The sequence below is a fragment of the Oncorhynchus mykiss genome, chromosome 5, assembly GCF_057628025.1.
Source record: "Oncorhynchus mykiss isolate SJ-2025 chromosome 5, ASM5762802v1, whole genome shotgun sequence".
Lineage (NCBI taxonomy): Eukaryota > Metazoa > Chordata > Actinopteri > Salmoniformes > Salmonidae > Oncorhynchus > Oncorhynchus mykiss.
Genome location: NC_143026.1, coordinates 1,701,140 through 1,712,081, shown reverse-complemented (window position 1 = coordinate 1,712,081; position 10,942 = coordinate 1,701,140).

Sequence of the window (10,942 nt, the reverse complement as noted above, 5' to 3'; positions counted from 1 at the left end):
TTGACTGATCTTGGTCCAGAATACACAGGGTTTCTCCCTCCCCATATTGACTGATCCTGGTCCAGAATACACAGGGTTTCTCACTCTCCATATTGACTGATACCTGATCCTGGTTCAGAATACACAGGGTTTCTCCCTCCCCATATTGACTGATCCTGGTTCAGAATACACAGGGTTTCTCCCTCCACATATTGACTGATCCTGGTTCAGAATACACAGGGTTTCTCCCTCCCCATATTGACTGATCCTGGTCCAGAATACACAGGGTTTCTCCCTCATATTGACTGATCTTGGTCCAGAATACACAGGGTTTCTCCCTCCCCATATTGACTGATCCTGGTCCAGAATACACAGGGTTTCTCCCTCATATTGACTGATCTTGGTCCAAAATACACAGGGTTTCTCCCTCCCATATTGACTGATCCTGGTTCAGAATACACAGGGTTTCTCCGTTCCCATATTGACTGATCCTGGTCCAGAGTACACAGGGTTTCTCCCTCATATTGACTGATCCTGGTTCAGAATACACAGGGTTTCTCCCTCATATTGACTGATCCTGGTCCAGAATACACAGGGTTTCTCACTCTCCATATTGACTGATACCTGATCCTGGTTCAGAATACACAGGGTTCTCCCTCCACATATTGACTGATCCTGGTCCAGAATACACAGGGTTTCTCCCTCCCCATATTGACTGATCCTAGTCCAGAATACACAGGGTTTCTCCCTCCTCATATTGACTGATCCTAGTCCAGAATACACAGGGTTTCTCCCTCCTCATATTGACTGATCCTGGTCCAGAATACACAGGGTTTCTCCCTCCCCATATTGACTGATCCTGGTCCAGAATACACAGGGTTTCTCCCTCCCCATATTGACTGATCCTAGTCCAGAATACACAGGGTTTCTCCCTCCTCATATTGACTGATCCTGGTCCAGAATACACAGGGTTTCTCACTCTCCATATTGACTGATACCTGATCCTGGTTCAGAATACACAGGGTTCTCCCTCCAAATATTGACTGATCCTGGTTCAGAATACACGGGGGTTCTCACTCTCCATATTGACTGATCCTGGTCCAGAATACACAGGGTTTCTCCCTCATATTGACTGATCTTGGTCCAGAATACACAGGGTTTCTCCCTCCCCATATTGACTGATCCTGGTCCAGAATACACAGGGTTTCTCCCTCCTCATATTGACTGATCCTGGTCCAGAATACACAGGGTTTCTCACTCTCCATATTGACTGATACCTGATCCTGGTCCAGAATACACAGGGCTTCTCCCCCATATTGACTGATACCTGATCCTGGTCCAGAATACACAGGGTTTCTCCCTCCCCATATTGACTGATAACGGATACTGGTCCAGAATACACAGGGTTTCTCCCTCCCCATATTGACTGATCCTGGTCCAGAATACACAGGGTTTCTCCTTCCTCATATTGACTGATCCTGGTCCAGAATACACAGGGTTTCTCACTCTCCATATTGACTGATCCTGGTCCAGAATACACAGGGTTTCTCCCTCATATTGACTGATCCTGGTTCAGAATACACAGGGTTTCTCCCTCATATTGGCTGACCCTGATCCAGAATACACAGGGTTTCTCCCTCATATTGACCGTGGTTCAGAATACACGGGGGTTCTCCCTCATATTGATTGATCCTGGTCCAGAATACACAGGGTTTCTCCCTCCTCATATTGACTGATCCTGGTCCAGAATACACAGGGTTTCTCCCTCCCCATATTGACTGATCCTAGACCAGAATACACAGGGTTTCTCCCTCCTCATATTGACTGATCCTGGTCCAGAATACACAGGGTTTCTCACTCTCCATATTGACTGATACCTGATCCTGGTCCGGAATACACAGGGTTTCTCCCTCATATTGACTGATCCTGGTCCAGAATACACAGGGCTTCTCCCCCATATTGACTGATTCCTGGTACAGAATACACAGGGTTTCTCCCTCCCCATATTGACTGATTCCTGGTACAGAATACACAGGGTTTCTCCCTCCCCATATTGACTGATCCTAGTTCAGAATACACGGGGTTTCTCCCTCATATTGACTGATCCTGGTCCAGAATACACAGGGTTTCTCCGTTCCCATATTGACTGATCCTGGTCCAGAGTACACAGGGTTTCTCCCTCATATTGACTGATCCTGGTTCAGAATACACAGGGTTTCTCCCTCATATTGACTGATCCTGGTCCAGAATACACAGGGTTTCTCACTCTCCATATTGACTGATACCTGATCCTGGTTCAGAATACACAGGGTTCTCCCTCCACATATTGACTGATCCTGGTCCAGAATACACAGGGTTTCTCCCTCCCCATATTGACTGATCCTAGTCCAGAATACACAGGGTTTCTCCCTCCTCATATTGACTGATCCTAGTCCAGAATACACAGGGTTTCTCCTTCCTCATATTGACTGATCCTGGTCCAGAATACACAGGGTTTCTCCCTCCCCATATTGACTGATCCTGGTTCAGAATACACGGGGGTTCTCACTCTCCATATTGACTGATCCTGGTCCAGAATACACAGGGTTTCTCCCTCATATTGACTGATCTTGGTCCAGAATACACAGGGTTTCTCCCTCCCCATATTGACTGATCCTGGTCCAGAATACACAGGGTTTCTCACTCTCCATATTGACTGATACCTGATCCTGGTCCAGAATACACAGGGCTTCTCCCCCATATTGACTGATACCTGATCCTGGTCCAGAATACACAGGGTTTCTCCCTCCCCATATTGACTGATAACGGATACTGGTCCAGAATACACAGGGTTTCTCCCTCCCCATATTGACTGATCCTGGTCCAGAATACACAGGGTTTCTCCCTCCTCATATTGACTGATCCTGGTCAAGAATACACAGGGTTTCTCACTCTCCATATTGACTGATCCTGGTCCAGAATACACAGGGTTTCTCCCTCATATTGACTGATCCTGGTTCAGAATACACAGGGTTTCTCCCTCATATTGGCTGACCCTGATCCAGAATACACAGGGTTTCTCCCTCATATTGACCGTGGTTCAGAATACACGGGGGTTCTCCCTCATATTGATTGATCCTGGTCCAGAATACACAGGGTTTCTCCCTCCTCATATTGACTGATCCTGGTCCAGAATACACAGGGTTTCTCCCTCCCCATATTGACTGATCCTAGACCAGAATACACAGGGTTTCTCCCTCCTCATATTGACTGATCCTGGTCCAGAATACACAGGGTTTCTCACTCTCCATATTGACTGATACCTGATCCTGGTCCGGAATACACAGGGTTTCTCCCTCATATTGACTGATCCTGGTCCAGAATACACAGGGCTTCTCCCCCATATTGACTGATTCCTGGTACAGAATACACAGGGTTTCTCCCTCCCCATATTGACTGATCCTGGTCCAGAATACACAGGGTTTCTCCCTCCTCATATTGACTGATCCTGGTCCAGAATACACAGGGTTTCTCACTCTCCATATTGACTGATCCTGGTCCAGAATACACAGGGTTTCTCCCTCATATTGACTGATCCTGGTTCAGAATACACGGGGTTTCTCCCTCATATTGACTGATCCTGGTCCAGAATACACAGGGTTTCTCCCTCATATTGACCGTGGTTCAGAATACACGGGGCTTCTCCCTCATGTTGATTGATCCTGGTCCAGAATATACAGGGTTTCTCCCTCCTCATATTGACTGATCCTGGTCCAGAATACACAGGGTTTCTCCCTCCCCATATTGACTGATCCTAGTCCAGAATACACAGGGTTTCTCCCTCCTCATATTGACTGATTCTGGTCCAGAATACACAGGATTTCTCACTCTCCATATTGACTGATACCTGATCCTGGTCCAGAATACACAGGGTTTCTCCCTCCCCATATTGACTGATCCTGGTCCAGAATACACAGGGTTTCTCCCTCCTCATATTGACTGATCCTGGTCCAGAATACACAGGGTTTCTCACTCTCCATATTGACTGATACCTGATCCTGGTCCAGAATACACAGGGTTTCTCCCTCATATTGACTGATCCTGGTCCAGAATACACAGGGCTTCTCCCCCATATTGACTGATACCTGATCCTGGTCCAGAATACACAGGGTTTCTCCCTCCCCATATTGACTGATACCGGATCCTGGTCCAGAATACACAGGGTTTCTCCCTCCCCATATTGACTGATGCTGGTCCAGAACACACAGGGTTTCTCCTTCCTCATGTTGACTGATCCTGGTCCAGAATACACAGGGTTTCTCCCTCCCCATATTGACTGATCCTGGTCCAGAATACACAGGGTTTCTCCCTCCTCATATTGACTGATCCTGGTCCAGAATACACAGGGTTTCTCACTCTCCATATTGACTGATCCTGGTCCAGAATACACAGGGTTTCTCCCTCATATTGACTGATCCTGGTTCAGAATACACAGGGTTTCTCCCTCATATTGACTGATCCTGGTCCAGAATACACAGGGTTTCTCCCTCATATTGACCGTGGTTCAGAATTCACGGGGGTTCTCCCTCATATTGATTCATTGTCATTCCCAGCCGAAACGGATACTGCTTCCTGTCTGCTGGTAATGGGGTTACCATAGTAACATGTTTCTCCCTCCTCATATGGTAACACCTTATTCTGGTTCAGAATACACAGGGTTTCTCCCTCATATTGACTGATCCTGGTCCAGAATACACAGGGTTTCTCCCTCACATTGACTGATCCTGGTTCAGAATACACAGGGTTTCTCCCCCATATTGACTGATACCTGATCCTTGTCCAGAATACACAGGGTTTCTCCCTCCCCATATTGACTGATGCTGGTCCAGAATACACAGGATTTCTCCTTCCTCATATTGACTGATCCTGGTCCAGAATACACAGGGTTTCTCCCTCCCCATATTGACTGATCCTGGTCCAGAATACACAGGGTTTCTCCCTCCCCATATTGACTGATCCTCGTCGAGAATACACAGGGTTTCTCCCTCCCCATATTGACTGATCCTGGTCCAGAATACACAGGGTTTCTCCCTCATATTGACTGATCCTGGTTCAGAATACACAGGGTTTCTCCCTCATATTGACTGATCCTGGTCCAGAATACACAGGGTTTCTCCCTCATATTGACCGTGGTTCAGAATACACGGGGGTTCTCCCTCATATTGATTGATCCTGGTCCAGAATACACAGGGTTTCTCCCTCCTCATATTGACTGATCCTGGTCCAGAATACACAGGGTTTTCCCTCCCCATATTGACTGATCCTAGTCCAGAATACACAGGGTTTCTCCCTCCTCATATTGACTGATCCTGGTCCAGAATACACAGGGTTTCTCACTCTCCATATTGACTGATACCTGATCCTGGTTCAGAATACACAGGGTTTCTCCCTCCCCATATTGACTGATCCTGGTTCAGAATACACAGGGTTTCTCCCTCCACATATTGACTGATCCTGGTTCAGAATACACAGGGGTTCTCCCTCATATTGATTGATTCTGGTCCAGAATACACAGGGTTTCTCCCTCCTCATATTGACTGATCCTGGTCCAGAATACACAGGGTTTCTCCCTCCCCATATTGACTGATCCTAGTCCAGAATACACAGGGTTTCTCCCTCCTCATATTGACTGATCCTGGTCCAGAATACACAGGGTTTCTCACTCTCCATATTGACTGATACCTGATCCTGGTTCAGAATACACAGGGTTTCTCCCTCCCCATATTGACTGATCCTGGTTCAGAATACACAGGGTTTCTCCCTCCCCATATTGACTGATCCTGGTCCAGAATACACAGGGTTTCTCCCTCATATTGACTGATCTTGGTCCAGAATACACAGGGTTTCTCCCTCCCCATATTGACTGATCCTGGTCCAGAATACACAGGGTTTCTCCCTCATATTGACTGATATTGGTCCAAAATAAACAGGGTTTCTCCCTCCCATATTGACTGATCCTGGTTCAGAATACACAGGGTTTCTCCCTCCCCATATTGACTGATCCTGGTCCAGAGTACACAGGGTTTCTCCCTCATATTGACTGATCCTGGTTCAGAATACAAAGGGTTTCTCCCTCCTCATATTGACTGATCCTAGTCCAGAATACACAGGGTTTTTCCCTCCTCATATTGACTGATCCTGGTCCAGAATACACAGGGTTTCTCCCTCCCCATATTGACTGATCCTGGTCCAGAATACACAGGGTTTCTCACTCTCCATATTGACGGATACCTGATCCTGGTTCAGAATACACAGGGTTCTCCCTCCACATATTGACTGATCCTGGTCCAGAATACACAGGGTTTTCCCTCCCCATATTGACTGATCCTAGTCCAGAATACACAGGGTTTCTCCCTCCTCATATTGACTGATCCTAGTCCAGAATACACAGGGTTTTTCCCTCCTCATATTGACTGATCCTGGTCCAGAATACACAGGGTTTCTCCCTCCCCATATTGACTGATCCTGGTCCAGAATACACAGGGTTTCTCCCTCCCCATATTGACTGATCCTAGTCCAGAATAGAGTACACAGGGTTTCTCCCTCATATTGACTGATCCTGGTTCAGAATACACAGGGTTTCTCCCTCATATTGACTGATCCTGGTCCAGAATACACAGGGTTTCTCACTCTCCATATTGACTGATACCTGATCCTGGTTCAGAATACACAGGGTTCTCCCTCCACATATTGACTGATCCTGGTCCAGAATACACAGGGTTTCTCCCTCCCCATATTGACTGATCCTAGTCCAGAATACACAGGGTTTCTCCCTCCTCATATTGACTGATCCTAGTCCAGAATACACAGGGTTTCTCCCTACCCATATTGACTGATCCTGGTCCAGAATACACAGGGTTTCTCCCTCCCCATATTGACTGATCCTAGTCCAGAATGCACAGGGTTTCTCCCTCCTCATATTGACTGATCCTGGTCCAGAATACACAGGGTTTCTCACTCTCCATATTGACGGATACCTGATCCTGGTTCAGAATACACAGGGTTCTCCCTCCACATATTGACTGATCCTGGTCCAGAATACACAGGGTTTCTCCCTCCCCATATTGACTGATCCTAGTCCAGAATAGAGTACACAGGGTTTCTCCCTCATATTGACTGATCCTGGTTCAGAATACACAGGGTTTCTCCCTCATATTGACTGATCCTGGTCCAGAATACACAGGGTTTCTCACTCTCCATATTGACTGATACCTGATCCTGGTTCAGAATACACAGGGTTCTCCCTCCACATATTGACTGATCCTGGTCCAGAATACACAGGGTTTCTCCCTCCCCATATTGACTGATCCTAGTCCAGAATACACAGGGTTTCTCCCTCCTCATATTGACTGATCCTAGTCCAGAATACACAGGGTTTCTCCCTCCCCATATTGACTGATCCTGGTCCAGAATACACAGGGTTTCTCCCTCCCCATATTGACTGATCCTAGTCCAGAATGCACAGGGTTTCTCCCTCCTCATATTGACTGATCCTGGTCCAGAATACACAGGGTTTCTCACTCTCCATATTGACGGATACCTGATCCTGGTTCAGAATACACAGGGTTCTCCCTCCACATATTGACTGATCCTGGTCCAGAATACACAGGGTTTCTCCCTCCCCATATTGACTGATCCTAGTCCAGAATACACAGGGTTTCTCCCTCGTCATATTGACTGATCCTAGTCCAGAATACACAGGGTTTCTCCCTCCTCATATTGACTGATCCTGGTCCAGAATACACAGGGTTTCTCCCTCCCCATATTGACTGATCCTGGTCCAGAATACACAGGGTTTCTCCCTCCCCATATTGACTGATCCTAGTCCAGAATAGAGTACACAGGGTTTCTCCCTCATATTGACTGATCCTGGTTCAGAATACACAGTGTTTCTCCCTCATATTGACTGATCCTGGTCCAGAATACACAGGGTTTCTCACTCTCCATATTGACTGATACCTGATCCTGGTTCAGAATACACAGGGTTCTCCCTCCACATATTGACTGATCCTGGTCCAGAATACACAGGGTTTCTCCCTCCCCATATTGACTGATCCTAGTCCAGAATACACAGGGTTTCTCCCTCCTCATATTGACTGATCCTAGTCCAGAATACACAGGGTTTCTCCCTCCTCATATTGACTGATCCTGGTCCAGAATACACAGGGTTTCTCCCTCCCCATATTGACTGATCCTAGTCCAGAATGCACAGGGTTTCTCCCTCCTCATATTGACTGATCCTGGTCCAGAATACACAGGGTTTCTCACTCTCCATATTGACTGATCCTGGTCCAGAATACACAGGGTTTCTCCCTCATATTGACTGATCTTGGTCCAGAATACACAAGGTTTCTCCCTCCCCATATTGACTGATCCTGGTCCAGAATACACAGGGTTTCTCCCTCCTCATATTGACTGATCCTGGTCCAGAATACACAGGGTTTCTCACTCTCCTAATTGACTGATACCTGATCCTGGTCCAGAATACACAGGGCTTCTCCCCCATATTGACTGATACCTGATCCTGGTCCAGAATACACAGGGTTTCTCCCTCCCCATATTGACTGATAACGGATACTGGTCCAGAATACACAGGGTTTCTCCCTCCCCATATTGACTGATCCTGGTCCAGAATACACAGGGTTTCTCCCTCCTCATATTGACTGATCCTGGTCCAGAATACACAGGGTTTCTCACTCTCCATATTGACTGATCCTGGTCCAGAATACACAGGGTTTCTCCCTCATATTGACTGATCCTGGTTCAGAATACACAGGGTTTCTCCCTCATATTGACTGACCCTGATCCAGAATACACAGGGTTTCTCCCTCATATTGACCGTGATTCAGAATACACGGGGGTTCTCCCTCATATTGATTGATCCTGGTCCAGAATACACAGGGTTTCTCCCTCTTCATATTGACTGATCCTGGTCCAGAATACACAGGGTTTCTCCCTCCCCATATTGACTGATCCTAGTCCAGAATACACAGGGTTTCTCCCTCCTCATATTGACTGATCCTGGTCCAGAATACACAGGGTTTCTCACTCTCCATATTGACTGATACCTGATCCTGGTCCAGATTACACAGGGTTTCTCCCTCATATTGACTGATCCTGGTCCAGAATACACAGGGCTTCTCCCCCATATTGACTGATTCCTGGTCCAGAATACACAGGGTTTCTCCCTCCCCATATTGACTGATCCTGGTCCAGAATACACAGGGTTTCTCACTCTCCATATTGACTGATCCTGGTCCAGAATACACAGGGTTTCTCCCTCATATTGACTGATCCTGGTTCAGAATACACAGGGTTTCTCCCTCATATTGACTGATCCTGGTCCAGAATACACACTGTTTCTCCCTCATATTGACCGTGGTTCAGAATACACGGGGCTTCTCCCTCATGTTGATTGATCCTGGTCCAGAATATACAGGGTTTCTCCCTCCTCATATTGACTGATCCTGGTCCAGAATACACAGGGTTTCTCCCTCCCCATATTGACTGATCCTGGTCCAGAATACACAGGGTTTCTCCCTCATATTGACTGATCTTGGTCCAAAATACACAGGGTTTCTCCCTCCCATATTGACTGATCCTGGTTCAGAATACACAGGGTTTCTCCCTCCCCATATTGACTGATCCTGGTCCAGAGTACACAGGGTTTCTCCCTCATATTGACTGATCCTGGTTCAGAATACAAAGGGTTTCTCCCTCATATTGACTGATCCTGGTCCAGAATACACAGGGTTTCTCACTCTCCATATTGACTGATACCTGATCCTGGTTCAGAATACACAGGGTTCTCCCTCCACATATTGACTGATCCTGGTCCAGAATACACAGGGTTTCTCCCTCCCCATATTGACTGATCCTAGTCCAGAATACACAGGGTTTCTCCCTCCTCATATTGACTGATCCTAGTCCTGAATACACAGGGTTTCTCCCTCCTCATATTGACTGATCCTGGTCCAGAATACACAGGGTTTCTCCCTCCCCATATTGACTGATCCTGGTCCAGAATACACAGGGTTTCTCCCTCCCCATATTGACTGATCCTAGTCCAGAATAGAGTACACAGGGTTTCTCCCTCATATTGACTGATCCTGGTTCAGAATACACAGGGTTTCTCCCTCATATTGACTGATCCTGGTCCAGAATACACAGGGTTTCTCACTCTCCATATTGACTGATACCTGATCCTGGTTCAGAATACACAGGGTTCTCCCTCCACATATTGACTGATCCTGGTCCAGAATACACAGGGTTTCTCCCTCCCCATATTGACTGATCCTAGTCCAGAATACACAGGGTTTCTCCCTATTCATATTGACTGATCCTAGTCCAGAATACACAGGGTTTCTCCCTCCTCATATTGACTGATCCTGGTCCAGAATACACAGGGTTTCTCCCTCCCCATATTGACTGATCCTGGTCCAGAAAGCACAGGGTTTCTCCCTCCCCATATTGACTGATCCTAGTCCAGAATGCACAGGGTTTCTCCCTCCTCATATTGACTGATCCTGGTCCAGAATACACAGGGTTTCTCACTCTCCATATTGACTGATCCTGGTCCAGAATACACAGGGTTTCTCCCTCATATTGACTGATCTTGGTCCAGAATACACAGGGTTTCTCCCTCCCCATATTGACTGATCCTGGTCCAGAATACACAGGGTTTCTCCCTCCTCATATTGACTGATCCTGGTCCAGAATACACAGGGTTTCTCACTCTCCATATTGACTGATACCTGATCCTGGTCCAGAATACACAGGGCTTCTCCCCCATATTGACTGATACCTGATCCTGGTCCAGAATACACAGGGTTTCTCCCTCCCCATATTGACTGATAACGGATGCTGGTCCAGAATACACAGGGTTTCTCCCTCCCCATATTGACTGATCCTGGTCCAGAATACA